This window comes from Rhamphochromis longiceps, linkage group LG2 (assembly GCF_057381845.1).
Source record: "Rhamphochromis longiceps isolate RC_006_pf linkage group LG2, R_longiceps_female_GT1.1, whole genome shotgun sequence".
Taxonomy (NCBI): domain Eukaryota; kingdom Metazoa; phylum Chordata; class Actinopteri; order Cichliformes; family Cichlidae; genus Rhamphochromis; species Rhamphochromis longiceps.
Genome location: NC_140558.1, coordinates 10,034,326 through 10,052,601, shown reverse-complemented (window position 1 = coordinate 10,052,601; position 18,276 = coordinate 10,034,326). Strand labels below are relative to the sequence as shown.

Below are 18,276 nucleotides of genomic sequence, written 5' to 3'. Positions count from 1 at the left end.
GGGAACTGTTAGGTATTTTAGTACCATGGTAGCATTTACTGGATATTGTTTTATAGTGACATTATGCAGGAAAACTCTGTCATTCAATAAGGCCCCTTTGTTTTAGTTATTTTTCTCTTTGACCCAAGAATTGATGTGTGAGAATCACAGGCTGGTACAAGGTTGAAATACCACAGAGATCACTCCCTCAGCTACATTAGTTTCTTAATCTTTTAGGAGACGCCTGTTGAAGGCCAAATGGTTTGTTTCAGATTTCACTAATGTAAGAACTCTTCGTTTTGTGCCTTGAAAATATGTCGCTGAGATAATCACAATTGTAGCTGAACTGATACACTACACAAAGGATGCTTCTTCACCCAAGGGCAGGAAGACGCTGCCTTATCTTGGTCTGTACTGGTTTAAACTGATAAATCTGCTGTCTCATGAATTTTACCCTCTATATAAACTGTTGTACTTGTGAATAAAGTTGAGTCACTTTGGGAAGACAATCTAAAGCAGTCTCTGTTTTCTTGTTCTCCCAAGCTGCTCCCGAGCTCGTACTAACACGCTGAATGGCATGCTTGAATATTACTTGAGAATATATTTGACTGTGTTACAGACTAAGGTACATTCTCTGCTGATAGACGTCCACGCCTCGAAGGAAGTCGATCCACGGATTAGGCCCTGGAAACCGTTTCCTTCAGTTACAGATATAACGAAGTTCAGGAGATTCGACGACAGTTTCCAGCCCAAGTCACACTACGTAGAGTTGGCTGACGGCACCAAGTGCACTGGAGTTGCAGAGCAAAGAGGGGAGGCAGAGTTTTGCTTGATGGACAGCAGGGGGCAGTGCCACAAAACAACCTTGAAACAGGCACTGTACATCCCATCGTATCCACAAGACATCTTCTCTGTGAAAGCAGCTACCTCAAATGGAGCAACTATGATCTTCAAGCAAGGAAAAGACACCCTGCGACACAAAGACGGTACAAGGTTCCCAATATATGAGTACAACAGACTGTACTACCTACAAACAGTAAACACTGAAGGTAAAGACCAGTGTAAGGGTTGCTATGACATGCAAACATGGCATGAAATTCTTGGTCACTGTAATTATGATGACATTCAGAAATTACAGGGGGTTGTTGATGGTATGGCAATCAAAGGAAAAACAGACAAATCTGTCTTGCATTGTGAAGTGTGCACACAGGGAAAGTTTGTTCAAACTAGAAACAGGGACCCTGATGCACGAGCCAAAACCGCCTTAGAGCTGGTACACACAGATCTAGCTGGTCCAGTAGACTCAGAGTCCAGAGATGGATATAGATTTGCACTATCATTCACTGATGACTATTCCAGTGCAGTGTTTGTGTATTTTCTGAAAAATAAGAGTGACACAGCAAAAGCAACACAGAAGTTTTTGGCTGATACAGCCCCGTATGGGCAAGTTAAATGTATCAGGTCTGACAATGGAACAGAGTTTATGGGAAATGAGTATCAGGCACTCCTTAGCAAAAATGGAATCAGGCATGAGACCTCAGCACCATACTCACCACACCAAAATGGTACTGCAGAACGCAATTGGCGTACTCTTTTTGATATGGCCAGGTGTATGTTAATAGAGAAACAGTTACCTAAAGAGTTGTGGACTTACGCAGTGCAAACAGCAGCTGTAGTGAGGAATAGATGTTTTAACAGACGCACAGAACAGACACCATATTTAATGCTGACAGGAAGAAGGCCAAACCTTTCCAGGATGCAGACATTTGGGTCAGTGTGTTATGCCTACAGGCAGAACAAGAGAAAACTAGACTCAAGGTGTGAGAAAGGAATTTTTGTTGGATATGACAAGAACAGTCCAGCTTATATGGTCTACTACCCGGGCAGTGGGAAAGTACAGAAGCATAGACTGGTGAAGTTTGAGACTAAAACAAGAGTAGAGAGACAAACACAGACTGACAAGGTGCCAGATGATGAGGGTGACTTTGAGACACCAAACAGGTTCACCAAGACCAGAGAACAGACTGATGTGAGTACAGAACACACAGATACTCAGGAACAGATCCCAGTAAGCATGTCTGAGATGAGCAGCCAGTCACAGGAGAATGAACTCGACTGCGAGGCTGCAAGGTATCCTTCCAGAGTGAGAAAGAGGCCTGGGTATTTAAGTGAATATGTTACTGATAAGGAGGATTGTGATCAAGTACTTACAAACATGGATTATTGTTACAGAGCAATGTGTAACATTCCCCAAACATTCAAGGAAGCAATAACTTCATCTAACTCAGAGAAATGGGTCAGTGCAATGGATGAAGAGATGCAATCACTAAGAGAAAATGACACATTTACCTTAACCACTTTGCCTGAGGGTAAGAAGACAGTGGGGGGTAGATGGGTGTACGCAGTCAAAAACAATGTTGATGGATCTGAGAAGTACAAGGCACGTTATGTTGCTAAAGGATATAGTCAGAGGATAGGTGTGGATTATGAAGAAACATTTTCCCCTACTGCTAACCTGACTAGTATCAGAGTGTTGATGCAAAAGGCAGCACAAGAAAACATGCTTTTACACCAGATGGATGTTAAAGCTGCCTATCTTCATGCACCAATAGATTGTGAGGTATTCATGGAACAACCTGAGGGTTATGAGGTAAAATCCGACACAAATGAAAAACTGGTGTGCAAGTTGAAAAAGTCGCTATATGGGCTAAAACAATCAGGCCGGAATTGGAACAAGTTGTTGCATGAATATCTGAGTGAGAACAACTTTGTGCAAAACCCCGCTGACCATTGTGTTTACACAAAAATGACAGAAAATAAGAAGGTGATTCTGATTGTATGGGTAGATGACCTGATCATTGCTGCTAGTGATGAAAGTGAACTAACTGTTGTGAAGAAAATGCTTGCAGCAAAATTCAAAATGAAGGATTTGGGTAAACTGAGACATTTCATTGGTATAGATTTTGACCAGAGTGATAACTGTGTAAAAATGTCACAAAAACAATATGTGGAAAAAATACTTGAAAGATTCAACATGCAGGATTGTAAAGAAAGACAGACACCTTGTGAGCAAAAACTGAACTATGCTGATGATGCAGAAAAGATGAGTGATGTCTTTTTTTTTTTTTTTTTTTTTAAATGACATCAGAAACAGCAGTATGCGACATTACGTGATGGCAGAGCTTCAGTTCATCCTTTGTCATTTTTTTTTTTTTTTTTTTTTTTTTTAATAAATAGGACAGGGGGAATGAATGAGAGAAAGAGGGGGAGAGAAAGAAAGAAAACCAAAGGGGAGAAGAGACGGTGAGAAGGGGGGGGAAGAGAGAGAAAAAAAAAAAAACTCCTGGGTCACCTGTATGGAGAAAAAAACCCAAAAACAAACAAACAAAAACAAACAGAGGAGACAGCAAACAACAAAGAGCAACATAATAATAGAGAAAACAAAGCACCATCACAATAAACTAGCTAGTCATAGATATCAGTATTTACTAAGTAATAAACGATATTGTGCAGCACGCAAGATAGACAGCGCACAGTGTGCTTTGAGGCAGCAGCCAAGAAAGCTTTAGTCCGCGTCTGTGAATACCCATGTGTGCATACCTGTGTGGATCAGCATGCTTGCATTCCAAAGGTTTCTCCATGTAATGATCTGCTAGGGAGTGTGGGGGGGCCACAGCCCCGTCCTCCAGGGTGTGAAGCGGGTATGGAGGAGATCAAAACTCCAGACATCCAGAGGCCCCCAGAACACAAGAGACCATGGAAGACCAACAGAGGGGCAGCCGCGCCACTGTCCCAGTAAGAGCTGAGGAGAGTCCCAGATGAGGGCTCGCCCAGCAGCCGCGGAGCAGAAGTCAGGGGGAGTTGCAGTGACGCGCCCGTGAGCTCCGCCGGCCCCCAGCTGCGCCTGAGTGACCGAGCCCTAGGCCGAGAGGCCGGGGGCACCCCACCTCCGAAGGGGCCCGAGCGAGCCCCAGGCCCCAGGCCCCGACAAGCGGCCGCCAAGGAGTGAGCCGGTGTGCACCCGGACGCCCACCCCCAGACACAAAGAACCACCAACACACCGACACCTGAGGGAGTCCGCCACCGGCAGGGGAAGTGGTGGTGGGTGGAGATAGGCCTCCAAACCTTGGAGGGCCTGAGGTGTCCCCAGAGAGGTGGCGTCTGATACCCAACCTGACATATAGACACAGACATACAGGCACACACAGACACAAACATCCATTCCCACCCTCATGCTCTCATATGCACTCACTCCACACTCAACCAACGTGGAGACAGACATAAAGAGACACTGTACACACAATCACACTCCCCAAGCGTACTCTACAAACCGGGTCTAGGTACCCTTGCCCCTGGAGGGGGGAATTGCACCCAGACCCAGGTGGTGTTACCCTTTTCCCTGCGGTGGGGAGAGGCAGACCACCCCGACTCCGCAGCAGCAGGGAGGCCCCACACCCCAGACCGCAGTCGGACGGCCAACTCCTCCTACTAGCCCTCCCGCTCCAGCAGGCCGCAGAGAATGGGGGTGGGAGAAGACTCCAAACCTCCCTCCACCCGCTCATTGTAGTGTTGATGCATATGTGTTCTAAGGTGCAATTAAAACCCAGGAGGGCATGGAGCTACCTGCCAAGGAGCAGCAGGTAAGCGCATAGTCCCTCCTGCTAACCCTCAATGACTAAGTGTATTTAAAATTGAGAGGTGGGCAACGACGTCAGGGGTGAGGTATACACCCTGATGGTGATTTGGACTCCGTGATTGTGCCCACCCCCAAGATCCTATATGTATGTGTAATGAGAGTGTGAATAATGTGAATGTCTAAGTTGTGGGATAAAATTGAGGCAGAGGCAGCCAGAAGGGGACCGGGGGGGGGGGGGGGGGGGGGGGGGGGGGTAGCCTCCTCTGCACCCTGGTGACATACCCCCACTCCAAGGCCCTGCATGTGTGGGTGGTTGTGGAGGAGCGGGAAGAGGGAGGCAGCTGGAGATGGGGAGGGAAGGAAGGGAGGGGCAGGTAACCCCTCCCTGGGGCCAGCTCCCCCGCTGACCCCAGTAGGCACTCCCACCCTCCGCGACCCGCCAGGGAAGGGGGGCCCAGGCCCATCAGACCGGGGCCCAGTGCAGTAGCGCCCCCCGGCTCCACAGAGCCCTGGACAGTCCACCCAACCCCACCACAGAGAAAACTGCACCCACCCCACCAACCACACATCTTCCAGACTACATAAGACGGTAAACGCCCAGGCTGAGATCTTCCTCCACCTCTCCTGTATCTCCCCCTCCTGCAGAGAGTTCCTGAGAGAAGAAAGCTCCTGCAAGATGTGACCATCCCCCCCACCAGTTGAAGAGCCCCCCAGGCGGCTCGATGCACCGGCGGCACCCTGCTCCAGGGCCGGGCCCCCATGCACCCACCCGCCCACAACCCCGGCAACACACCAACCAGGACCCGAGCCCCTGAGGCCCGGCCCGGGCCCCAGCCCAGAGACGGAGCGCCCCCAAAACCTCACGCCCATCCCGGACCCACCCAGGGGCAGCCAGGTTGCCAGGTCAGTAACCCACGTCCGTCAGCACAGACCCTAATAATGAATAAAGTTCAGGATATGCTTAAAAACTCACCTCAGTATAGCCGTCATCAGAAGGAAGTGCGGATCACTGACTCATCAACTTGTCTCAGGCTTTCCACAAAGTTTCACAGTTGACCTTAAAGTAAGATGCTGCAAGCTTACCTTGCAGTGTATTCCTTTTTTTGAACTAACTGTTGTGAAGAAAATGCTTGCAGCAAAATTCAAAATGAAGGATTTGGGTAAACTGAGACATTTCATTGGTATAGATTTTGACCAGAGTGATAACTGTGTAAAAATGTCACAAAAACAATATGTGGAAAAAATACTTGAAAGATTCAACATGCAGGATTGTAAAGAAAGACAGACACCTTGTGAGCAAAAACTGAACTATGCTGATGATGCAGAAAAGATGAGTGATGTCAAAAGGTACAGAGAGGCAGTTGGTAGTCTGATCTATTTGGCTACATGCACAAGACCGGACTTGAGTTTTATAGTCAGTAAACTTTCACAGTACTTTACTGAGCCAACTGAAGACAAATGGACTACAGTAAAACATGTACTGAGTAGGGCTGGGCCATATTATACCGTTCACGGTAATACCGGTATAATGTTAGGCAACAATAGGAAAATGAAATATCGCGATAGAATATGAGTAAAACGCGCATGCGCAGTGCCTTTGTTTTCATACGCACATGGCCGATTGTTGAGTGAAACAGATGAACCAGAATTGGTTTGTAAAAATGGTGCAACTTCAGTGATGTGGAACTGGTTTGGTGTTTGTCCGTCAGATACACGACAAAGCACATTTTTTTGCAGAACATGCAAGCGGCCGTCGTTATTGTCGTATTTGTCGGACTAAGATGCTCTTAAATCTGGGAGTAATCTGGGTCCTAAACTCCTTAATTCTTCAGTTCAAACGAACACTGCAGCATCACTGAGCGTTAAAAACTGTCTAAATTCTTTCATCTTTAATAAAACGATCAGCATTGCTGCTTTACCAGGTGTAACTATGAAGTTTAACTTCCAGGCATCCATTAAAACAAAATTTATTACATTTAACAGAGTTAGAAGTTAGCGGGAAGCTAGCGGAAGTTAGCTCGCTAGTTACCTAAGCATGATATTGCATGTTCTGACTGAGAGATTTCTGAAAAAAATCAAACGTACAGCTCTGCTATCACTTCCAACATAAATGAAGACAGGAAACTAAACAGCAGTGACGTTTGTAGGGTTACTGAAGTTGGGCTAGCTGGTATATAATGATGTGCTACGTAATCGCTAGCGACACAGCTATGTTAGCATAACATAAACAGGAAGCTGGAGGACGAACACTAACACTTTTCCACTTATAAAAGTTAACGTTAAGGTTCCTCATGGTTAGAGACAAATGCAATCGCATGGCAGGGTGCTGTAAACAGACCAAACTTCAGTCAGGAGAACAACTGAGATAATCCATCCACAATACGAGGTTAGTCATTAATATACTGCAACAACATGGGAATAGAGCAGCTGCCAGAGAATTCAACATTAATGAATCAATGGTACAGAAGTGGAGGAAGCAAGAAGAATGAGTTTAATCAAGTTTGATTTATCTGACTGCTTTGTTTCGCTTGATGTGCCTTATAATCCCGTGCACCTTATGGTCCGAAAAATACGTATTGCATACTGCAGTTTAATTTTGCAAAGCACCTCTTTTTAACTTCAGTGGATATTATATATGGTTATGCTCAGGATATGTCAGCCCATTTCTACTGGAAATGCCTTTTGGTTAAACTTTCAGCAAGGAATTTGTATTTGCACTGTTACATTTTTATAAAGCTTTAATGTACATAAAAACCAGCTTCTTATTTAAGTGAAAATAAATGGAAGGTTTTCTTTTTGCGCTAGTAATGTTGTGGAGTTGTATTTTGTCTCGCATCAATTATATCGTCAGTTATATCGTTATCGCAAATTTTCAAATATATATCGTGATAAATATTTTTGGCCATATCGCCCTGCTCTAGTACTGAGGTATCTGAAAGGGACAACCGAGAAAGAACTGTGTTACAGGAAATGTGACAACAAAGAACTGAGGTTGTGGGCATACAGCGATGCTGATTGGGCAGCTGATGTAACAGACAGACGGAGTACAACTGGTTATTGCATAAGCTTGTCTGTAGATGGTCCTTTAATCTCATGGAAAACCAAAAGACAACCTACTGTTGCATTATCTACCTGTGAAGCGGAGTACATGGCTTTAGCTGCGACCCTACAAGAAGTTTTGTACCTAATGCAACTGTTACAAGGTATTGATGGACAAAAATATGCACCGCCAAAAGTTCATGAAGATAATCAGGGTGCAATTGCGTTGGCGAAGAATCCTGTGACGAGACAGAGATGTAAACATGTTGACATAAAGTACAACTTTGTGAGATCAACTGTGAGTGCAGGAAAAATAACTCTGGATTATTGTTCAACAGAAGAGATGGTTGCAGATGTAATGACAAAGCCTGCAACAAAAGTTAAGCTGTTCAAGATTGAGAAGTTTATGTTTGGGCATTAACATGGTATACGAACATGTATACAGTACTGAGGAAGAAACCTTTTGTTTGTTGTTTTTTTTGTTTACTTAAGAGCATCATAATATGAGAGCAAGTGGGGGTGTTGAAATAAGAAGAGAAAATGCTCTCAATTATGGAGACAGTCAAATGGTTTATTTATGTTTGATGTGTGCTTTACATTTGTGTGGCTGTTAATAAAGTTAGCGCGCTCTAGGGGGCGTATGCGTTCATCAAAAAATGGCCGAAGGCTGATGTGTGATTATTCCTCCCAAAATGTCGTTGATGAAGTTAGCTATGCACGTTAGATTTTACTGCGCATTTTCATACCTCTGCCAACAGAGTGCTTTATCCGCACCTGAGCACAGGTGGCTCCTCCTCCTTCCTGTTGGCAATGCTGGCGAGCACTCAGTAATCCTGTTCTGTTTCCAGCTGTGTGAGAAGAGTCGGACAGCTCCTAATCCTGCCTCCAGGCAGGTCCAGCTGGACCTTCACCGAACCCTGACGACCAATCAGCACTTCTCCTCGCCGTCCAGCCCCGCCCTCCAGCCCCGCCCTCCAGCAGCTCCGCCGCATCCTTCTGGCCTTCTCCGGGCATAACCCTGCCATTGGCTACTGCCAGGTACTCAACAGGTCAGAACAAAAGTATAAATTTTATATCTGAGTTCTTATGTGGACCCGCCTTCCAGGCAGAACCTCACCTTCCATCAATGTCCACAGGTTAGCGGCCCTCGCTCTGCTGGTCCTCCAAAGTGACGAAGACGCCTTCTGGTGTCTGGTGGCAGTCGTGGAAGCCATCATGCCTCAGGACTACTACACCAAGAATCTGGTGGCCTCTCAGGTCAGCAGACACACTCACCTGCTTGCCTGCTGTGATCTGTTTTAGTGATCAGTGAGGCTGATCTCTGTGAGTCTTTGTGCTCAGGCGGACCAGCGCGTGCTGAAGGATTTCATGGCGGAGAAGCTTCCTCGCCTGGCATCTCACTTTGAGGATCACAACATTGACGTCTCTCTGGTCACCTTCAACTGGTTCCTGGTGGTTTTTGTGGAGAGTCTGCCCAGCGACATCCTGATGCCTCTGTGGGACGCCTTCCTGTATGAGGGTACCAAGGTACCATACACCCGAACACACCATGACAGAAATGCAGACAACACTTGAATGCACCACAGTAGTGTCCATGGAAACAAAAATGATTTTGTTTTCACCTTTAGATGTCTTTATTTACATTTTAGGAGTAATAAGACATTGTTTACTAAGCATGGGGAACTGTCATGTGACATGAAATAGGAGTGGGAAAGCAGATCATTCTAGTAACGACCTCACAGTCTACCACAAGCAGCGTAAATCCAGACGATGAGCGGGACAATGCCTTTGGGCTTGTTTCTGCAATGTGACAAATGCAGCACAGCTTTTACATCGTTTGTCTCAGGAAATAAAATCACAGTTCAGACACAGAAATATATACCACACAGGGATAAATGCTGACAACAGCTTCAGCCACGTAGATCCAACCCAAAAGTTTAATTTAAACTTAAAGCTCAACTACCAAGTAAGTTAATATTATCTGGCAACTGAGGAACCAAGTGGCTTATTGGAAATCGATCAGAGCTGTAATGAGTAAAGGGCCCAACTGCACCACAACTGAAAGAGTAATTTTATGACTCACCTCCTCAAAGTTTCCAATTAATTGTGTGGCGTGAGTGTCCTGTTATGAAATGCGTGTCTGTGCTGCAGGTGATCTTCAGATACACTCTGGCTCTGTTCAAATACAAAGAGGACGACATCCTGAAGATTCACGACAGCGTGGAGATCTACCAGTACCTACGCTTCTTCACAAAGACCGTCTCCAATGCCAGGTACGCACTCGCCTCCACCCGCCTTAATCTACGAGCTGTTACACTCTCAGAAGTGTAGCGGATGTAGCTGTTGAATCTTTGAGCTTCAAACCCTTTTTACTGAAATTTTGTGAGAAGTTTAAATTTCCCTGATCACAGTAACAACGATTTAAAGATTTTTAAGTATCTGCAGCTCTCGGATACATGTGGTCCAGTCAGTCCAGTATTTCCTGCTCAAACTGCAGTACCTGAAGTATCAAGCAGCATAAAACAGAAACACTCAAGCTGATCAGTTTCCAGTTCCTCTGTGTTGGTGATCGAGTCCTTTCCACCTGCGTGTGTCCATGCAGGAAGCTGACCAGCATCGCCTTCAACGACATGAACCCATTCCCCAGCCGGCTGCTGAGGAACCGGCGAGTGCTCCACCTGGAGCGCCTGCAGGCGGAGCTGCGTGAGCTGGAGGAGCAGCACAAGGAGTTCATCACCGAGAGCGTCGTACGGAAAGAAAGAGCTCGACGTCATGGTGAGCGAGGACGACGAGGACCTCTGATCACACGGGACGCTTCAGCTGCTCACTTCGAGACGACGATGAGTTTTCCATGAGTTCAAGAGAATTTCACTAAACCGGCTGTTAACTGGTTTCCTTCACACCAAACACAGGATTGTGTCAGGTTCACCATCTCTACTAACACTACAAGGAAACAGACGCATACAGATTTAACTGCATCACATCTCTGAAACAAGCTTGCAGTAAACAAATGTGTACTGTGTTCACGTGTGTAATAAGTCAGGCTGCAGAAATGTGCAGATGTATTTCAGTGAATTCATTTGGATTAATATGTGATAGCTTATTTATTTCATTGCATCTTTTGCTTTATACCTAAAAATGCGTGACATTTCTAAATGTAGTCACATCCCTATGAAACATGGTTGATTATCAGCTGTAGTCACAGCTGGTGATAAAGTAATTAAAATGTCCAGCTATTCAAAAATAGGGCATTCTGCACAATGAGTACTTTTTGGTACTTGAAGTATATTTTGATGCTGATGCTTCAGGGCATTGTGCTGCATTGTCGAAGCTCTCTGGGCTTCCGGTTAGAACGACCTCACAGTGTTTTATTTTGATCTGGTGTAAAGTGCATTGTGCAGAAATGACAGCATGATAGTCACATGATAAAACTGACTTTTCTTTTTTTTTTTAATTTTACTGGGTGTGCATCTTGTTCAAATGTCTTTTTCAGCATTTGTACATAAATATTCTGTATATAAATATTTGATTTTCATTTATTTTACAGAGTCCTTTATTTTGTTTCACAAATATGACATTCATGTCAAATGACATCTGCAGACTTTATAATGACCAGCAGGGGGCAGTGTATTGCAGTCTATGAGAACATTTACTGAGACCTGTTTCATGCACTAGTTTCATGTCTCATTGAATCCAACATGATGTTGATTTTGTAAATTAAGGTCACATCTTCATCACATCTAATTTCAAAACACTGATCAATTAAAAAAAAAATGAATTCCATACCAATTGCAGGAATAAAATAGGAATAAATAACAAACGAGAAATACATACAAAACAAGAGAAAGGCACACATGAGAGAACAGGTCACATGACAGCACAGCATTATCTACCCACAATTTGAACTAAATAACAGATAGCACAGGCAATGAAAACAAACGGAAATCAGAATAAATTTAAAAACTTTTATTGATGTTAACTTGAAGTGCTGAATTAGCCCTGTTGTCAGTTCAAATCACTTCAATCTATAGCGCACTTTAAGGTCTTTAGACCTTGAAAAGTAATACACTGCAAGGTAAGCTTGCAGCATCTTACTTTAAGGTCAACTGTGAAACTTTGTGGAAAGCCTGAGACAAGTTGATGAGTCAGTGAAGCGCACTTCCTTCTGATGACGGCTATACTGAGGTGAGTTTTTAAGCATATCCTGAACTTTATTCATTATTAGACTTCTGACACCTGGCAAATAAACTCTCATGCGATATGAGAACATAACAGCAAAAAGCCAGTAGCTGGTACATGAATGGATAAAAATTGGATCCCTCTTAGATTGAATTGGTTGCCCTCTTATATTACGTTGTTTTGAACCTAACCGCATCCACTGAATTAATGCAGTTTTCAGGACAGTAAAAACAGAGAACTCTGATATACACAATTTCTGATTGCTGATAGTGTTTCTTAATGCAAAATGGGCTTCCATTTAAAATGCAATTGCTTTATGTTCGATCTTTAGTGAAGAAGGGTCATTTTTGATTCTGTGGACAAGGGATGCAAATGGAATGTGAAGGCAACAGGTAGTAGGGTGAATTAGGGTTTCGTGTGGTCTTCAGTGCATGAATTTTATTGCCACTTTATTTCAACTTTTTATTAATGTACTCAAAAGAAAAACAAAAACCACAAAGGAGATTCTTGTGATTCTTGTTTGTGCTATCTGTTTGTGAAAGAAAGCACATTTTACCACATCATACTGTGTTTGCTGCCATTTATTTTACTCGTCCTGCCTGAGTGTCTGGGCTGCGTTTGTCTGTGCACCTTTATTCTGGCCTTCTGCTGATGGGTTTCACATGCTGGGCTTTCCCTCTTGGTCCACACCCAGCAGCCTGCTGCTGACCACACACAGCCTACAAACTGATCCATCCATGCATCCATCCATGCATGCAGGATGGAGGCTGAACATCTGGTGTCCTGATGCAGCCGCAACAACCAGGTGCTGAATAAGTGTTATTTTTATTTACCACAAGAGGGAGATGCACTTAAATCTCTGAAGCACAATTGCTTAAGCTTAAAAATCAGGTGGATCTCATGAATAATACCCTCATATAAGTATTGGATCCTCAAGGCTATAGATGCAGGTTAGTGGCTCTGAGTTTTACTGGCCCAAGTACATTTTTATTGGCTTGTGAACAAAGCTGTAGTTTTTGTATTTTTAAATATTAACACAATTTAATTGAGACATTATTTATATTATTTCACTTTCAATGTGAAAAATGCTGTAAAAACGTTGAAAATAATGGTCACCCCTGTTCGCTGCAATGTAAAATAGTACAACTGCTGTCAGCCTTCATTAAGTTGCATCATTTAAACATTTGCATATTTTTATTCAACTTCTGCAGGATGCTTTGATGAAAGACTCCCTTTTCCCAAGTAGAGGCTTTACTAGAGGTCACAGGAACAGCGCTGCTGTTTTGGATGCGGAAAAATGTTGTCTTTCACTCTACCTGAGCTCAGTGTCCCAGTAAGGGCTCCGCCTCATTGTAGCTGACGCTGAAATGTTTGTGTGGGTTGCCATGACAACACCAGAAGTGCATCTGAGATCGTGTCCAAATTCATGGGCTGCATCCTCCTGAGGACTCGGTGTTCTGACAAAACGTCTTACTTTGGCAAAACGTCCTACCGTAAGTAGTTCATGCGTTCTCGGCGGCTCTAGTGACCCTCAAACTCTCGGCTAGCTATCGAGGTGGTGGATAACATACGTCTCCCCCACAAGAGCACGAATCTACAACTTTTCTACTACTGGTTTTACAAGGCGTACACGGTAAAAACATTATGCTGTTATTTGTTAAGCACTTGTGCACCTTGTGAAAAGAAATAAGTGGCTGAGATGGATGTCATATGTGCTATTGATATTATTTTACTCGTTTCTAGTTTTCACGGTGCTCCATGATTGTGAGAGGAATAAAAAAGAATTGTGGACATCAGTACGAAGCATGGATTCTTTTGACCAGAGTAGATACACTGGTCCCTTGAATATACTAATCTTTTTGAGGTGGGTGACTGTTCCTGTGTATTTACAGAAACAATGGTTGTGATAACCTCAGCTGTTTCAGAGGGTGACTGTTCGTTGCTTTGCGCACTTTTAAATCTGTATACAATGGTTTGTTCCCTTTTTGTGTTCTGAGGTTTAAACAAAGATGTACTAGATGTATTATACCGGTCCCTCGAATCTACAAATCTTTTAGATGTGGATGACTGTTCATTTTCATCTGTGTTTACAGAAACACTGGGTGTTGGAACCTCAGTAGTTTCTTTTTGGCTGACAGACTCTGGAGCTGTACCAGAGGAATAAAGAGCTGCAATGCTTTTGTGAACCTGACCTGGGAAGGGAGAGAAATATATTTTTGTTTTGTTTTTGTTTGTCTTCTTGTTTTATTTGATTCCTTGTGGGATTTGGATCCAACAAGTAAAGTATGCATATTATGCACACACACAAACACACATGCAGCTATTACCATTTCTTGTATTCTTGAATAAAGACATTGATCTGACACATTTAAAATGCAGCCAATTGTTTTTATTGTTATATTATTAAGAAAAAAGAAAAGGTGGGGGTGGGGGGATGTAAAGAAGAGCTTAAAGGAAAGGGCTAGAGGAGAGAAAACCCCAACAATTAGCAGGGCATTTTTTTACTTGGACAAATTGTTAATAAAGTTTCCATATCTGTAACAATGATGACAGTATAATTGTTTATAAACAATTATATTGACAATTATATGTGTCCAGTATGTTGGCTCATTTTCTTTTACTTTTTGCATTTGAAAATAAAAGTTGGGCTGATTTTGACACCATTACAAGAAGTGTTGTTAATGATTCTTTTTGAATTAAAATCAGGTTACCACAAATTGTTTTTTAATTTAATTTCATTTGAAATGTTTGTCAGTGGGTAAACAATTCGTAATGCAAAGTCAGAAACATCGAGTTATTCTTGTACTGCATGCTTGCAATAAATAAGTTGTCCTAACAGTCAGTCAAAGGAGCTTGGAAAGAAAAGCGTCTGGACTTCTTTGAGTTGAAGTGACTGATATATATATTTTTTGTCTGTTTGTTTTGTTGGTTTTTGTTTTTTGCCCTTTATCACCATTCCTCTTCCCTGCTGTTTTTCTTTCCCTCTTTCTTTCTCCCCTTTCTTTCCCCCAGTCATGTCTGTCCTATGTGTAGCAAGTGAAAATAAAATAAACAATAAAAACAAAGGTGAATCAAATAGACCAATACGGCAAGGCCGGGATGGTCCATTTGGTAAAGTAAATCCGTTAGTTATAATTAACATAATGTTAAATGGCAACATTCTGTTTACAATGTTACCATTTTACATTATGTTAAATGGTAACATTATGTTTACAATGTTACCATTTCACATTATGTTAAATGGTAACATTCTTTTTACAATGTTACCATTTTACATTATGTTAAATGGTAACATTCTGTTTACAATGTTACCATTTCACATTGTGTTAAATGGTAACATTCTTTTTACAATGTTACCATTTTACATTATGTTAAATGGTAACATTCTGTTTACAATGTTACCATTTCACATTGTGTTAAATGGTAACATTCTGTTTACAATGTTACCATTTCACATTGTGTTAAATGGTAACATTCTGTTTACAATGTTACCATTTTACATTGTGTTAAATGGTAACATTCTGTTTACAATGTTACCATTTCACATTGTGTTAAATGGTAACATTCTGTTTACAATGTTACCATTTCACATTGTGTTAAATGGTAACATTCTGTTTACAATGTTACCATTTCACATTATGTTAAATGGTAACATTCTGTTTACAATGTTACCATTTTACATTATGTTAAATGGTAACATTATGTTTACAATGTTACCATTTTACATTATGTTAAATGATAACATTCTGTTTACAATGTTACCATTTTACATTATGTTAAATGGTAACATTATGTTTACAATGTTACCATTTTACATTATGTTAAATTCTACCATAATGTAAAATTGTAACATTGTTTACAGTGTTATATTATGTTAAATTGTAACATTATGTGTACAATGTTACAATTTTACATTATGTTAAATTGTAACATAATGCTTAACAGATAATGGTTATCCTCTTTTTATATCATACACAGTTGTCTTTTTCACAGGTATTGATGGTAATTTGCAGTGGTTTATTATTGATTGAAATACCTGTGAAGTCCTGTTGGTTTTTAATGATGATTTTATTGTTGTTTCAATATTATCCAAGGGTGCAAACGTGGTGGAAAATCAAAATCAGAATTTAACATTGATCCAAGATCAGACCCTAACATTGTTTCAATATAGGACAGCGAACTGGATGAAAGTGACAGCGAGTACGAGAGGATCCCGGAGTCAGGCCTAAGGAACAGTTAGGAGATCAGGGGTCAGTTAAAGGTTATCAATATCTGATGTGTGTAGGTAAGCAATAGTGTGTGTGTGTGTGTGTATGTATGTACTTCTATGAACATCAACTTGGTGTTTCTTAAAATGATAACTTATTCTTATATAAACAAGGGGCCCAAAGCTCCTAACAAGTAGGGGTATTGTATTGGCTTGAGGCAGTCAGGTCATTTGACATCAACACCACCCATCCGGCCTGTCTAGCATGGACAACCACATCACGAGTCCATTAAATCATCTTTCTTCCACATCCAGATCCACACTTTGACCTTCGGCAGGTCGTCTTGCTCATGTCTAGAGTTGCACTCATTTGAAACGGGTTAACAGCTGAACAGTTGTACCTAATAAATCGGCCAGTCAGTATGTGGATTTTGGCTAAAAAAAAATTTTAAGTGTCACAAAAGGGTAAGAAGACAGATTATTGTTCAGATCAACAGAAAAATAACCACCAATGTGTCCTGTCAGGTTGTGTACATACATTTCCACGTGGGACCATTTGTTGGATATTTTCGGGCATTTCGGAGGCCAAACGATTAATCTGTCAATCATATTCCCTTCTGATATGATAACACACAGATCTTGAAAGTCAAGAAAGATACCAAGCACAGATTCAAATTTTCCTTTTTATTATTTTTCTTAAAAAACAAATATACATAAGAAATGATAAATATAAAAAAACAACCCAGAGCCAAAGAAAAAGTTCTTCAATGTTACAAACCACTTCGTACTGCAGAGAAAACAAACACTAGTGTTACACCTGACAGTTAAACTTGTGTTGCCTAAAGTCTTAACTTTTTCTTGTTGCTATGAAGCCGTCCCTCATGAAGACAAAGAGTCACATCCGAAGGAAACAAAGACGTCAGAGTTTTTAGTGCTGTGGATCTAACAGCAGATTATTCACACCGTACGAAGACGACGCGCTGCAATACGGAGCTGGGACACATGGACATGCAACTTTACTACAACACCGGCCCTTCATCTGCTCCGATCCGGGCCCGAGGAAGCAGGCAAACAGTCTCAGATTGCCTTATTTAAAACCTACAACCGAAGTGAGAAGGGTGGCATGTAGAGGACGAGTTAGAGACACTCCAATGTTAAAGAAAGATCACTGCCAAGGCTCAGAAAATCACATCTGAATAAAAATAAATAACCTGTAACTGGTTTGGTTGGTCTGTTAACAGGATTACTCAAAGAGCTGTGCACAGACTTAAAGGTTGGCTCAAGTTGCAAGTCTTTAAACTTTAAAGAGCTAGATTTGGGATTCTTTTTACCGTTATGGGTAATAAAAATCGATAAAAAATACAAATGGACATTTTAGGACATTATATCAAACTGACCACTGATGTTCTTAAGAAAATATCAGAGTAGTCTGGGTTGAGATGTTAATAATCGGGAGAGAATATGCAAACATGTTATTAAAATGTTGTTAAGTTTTAAGTGCTACCCCCAGCCTCCTAGCAGATGCACCTACGACAACATTTTCAGAAAACTTGACCTCTGACCTTCACATTGAAGTTCAGGTCACTAAAAGGTGAACCTTTTATGGCTGAGGGGTAAAAAGCAAGAAACAACTTCAAGGCTCTGACAAATGGACCTATAAACTTCACAGGAGAATAAATAAGACCATTTTAGCTGTGACTGCCGAGATCTCCAAATACCAAAGATATGATATCACACCTGAAGAGTGGCATGCAGAAACGGGGGAAGGTTAACCGTCCTCTTCAGGTTCTGTGAAATACTACTGACCACCTAAAACCTTGGTCACACAAACTCAAAGAACCAGCTCAAAGGAGGGATTAAATCGAATTTCCCAGAGGAACCCACCCGAGGGATTAATAAAGTTCTATCTTATCTTATCTTATCTTATCAAACAAGAGGAAGTCGTCCTGAATACATCTGCTCTTCTGCTTTTAGTTATTTCCTGTCATACTGAACAGGTTTCAAATAAAGAATTTCTCAAGTAATCCCTGTGAGCCAAAAGCTCAGGTTGCCACTCTAAAGGCTTAGATTCAAAGAGTTGTTTTCCTCTTTTGAAGCTGTATGACGTAGGGCACAGTAGCCCCACCCACCTCCTGTTCAGACCACTTATTATAATTACTAAAGCCTGAAAAAACACTTTAGTTAACTGAAATACATAAAGCAAATCTTTGGGAAAAAATAATGGTGATGAACTGAA

General features: G+C 41.9%; 1 long non-coding RNA gene and 1 pseudogene across 1 annotated transcript; both read left to right on the top strand.

The window, feature by feature from the left end:
• The first annotated feature begins 226 nt into the window (after window positions 1–226).
• LOC146676980 (uncharacterized) lies at window positions 227–8,900 on the top strand. The gene is made up of 3 exons (XR_014913109.1): window positions 227–1,028; window positions 8,503–8,703; window positions 8,791–8,900. It is a non-coding gene; the product is annotated as an uncharacterized LOC146676980 (long non-coding RNA).
• Window positions 8,901–8,996: 96 nt separating this feature from the next.
• LOC146676979 (TBC1 domain family member 2A pseudogene) lies at window positions 8,997–10,509 on the top strand (annotated as a pseudogene).
• Window positions 10,510–18,276: the final 7,767 nt, after the last annotated feature.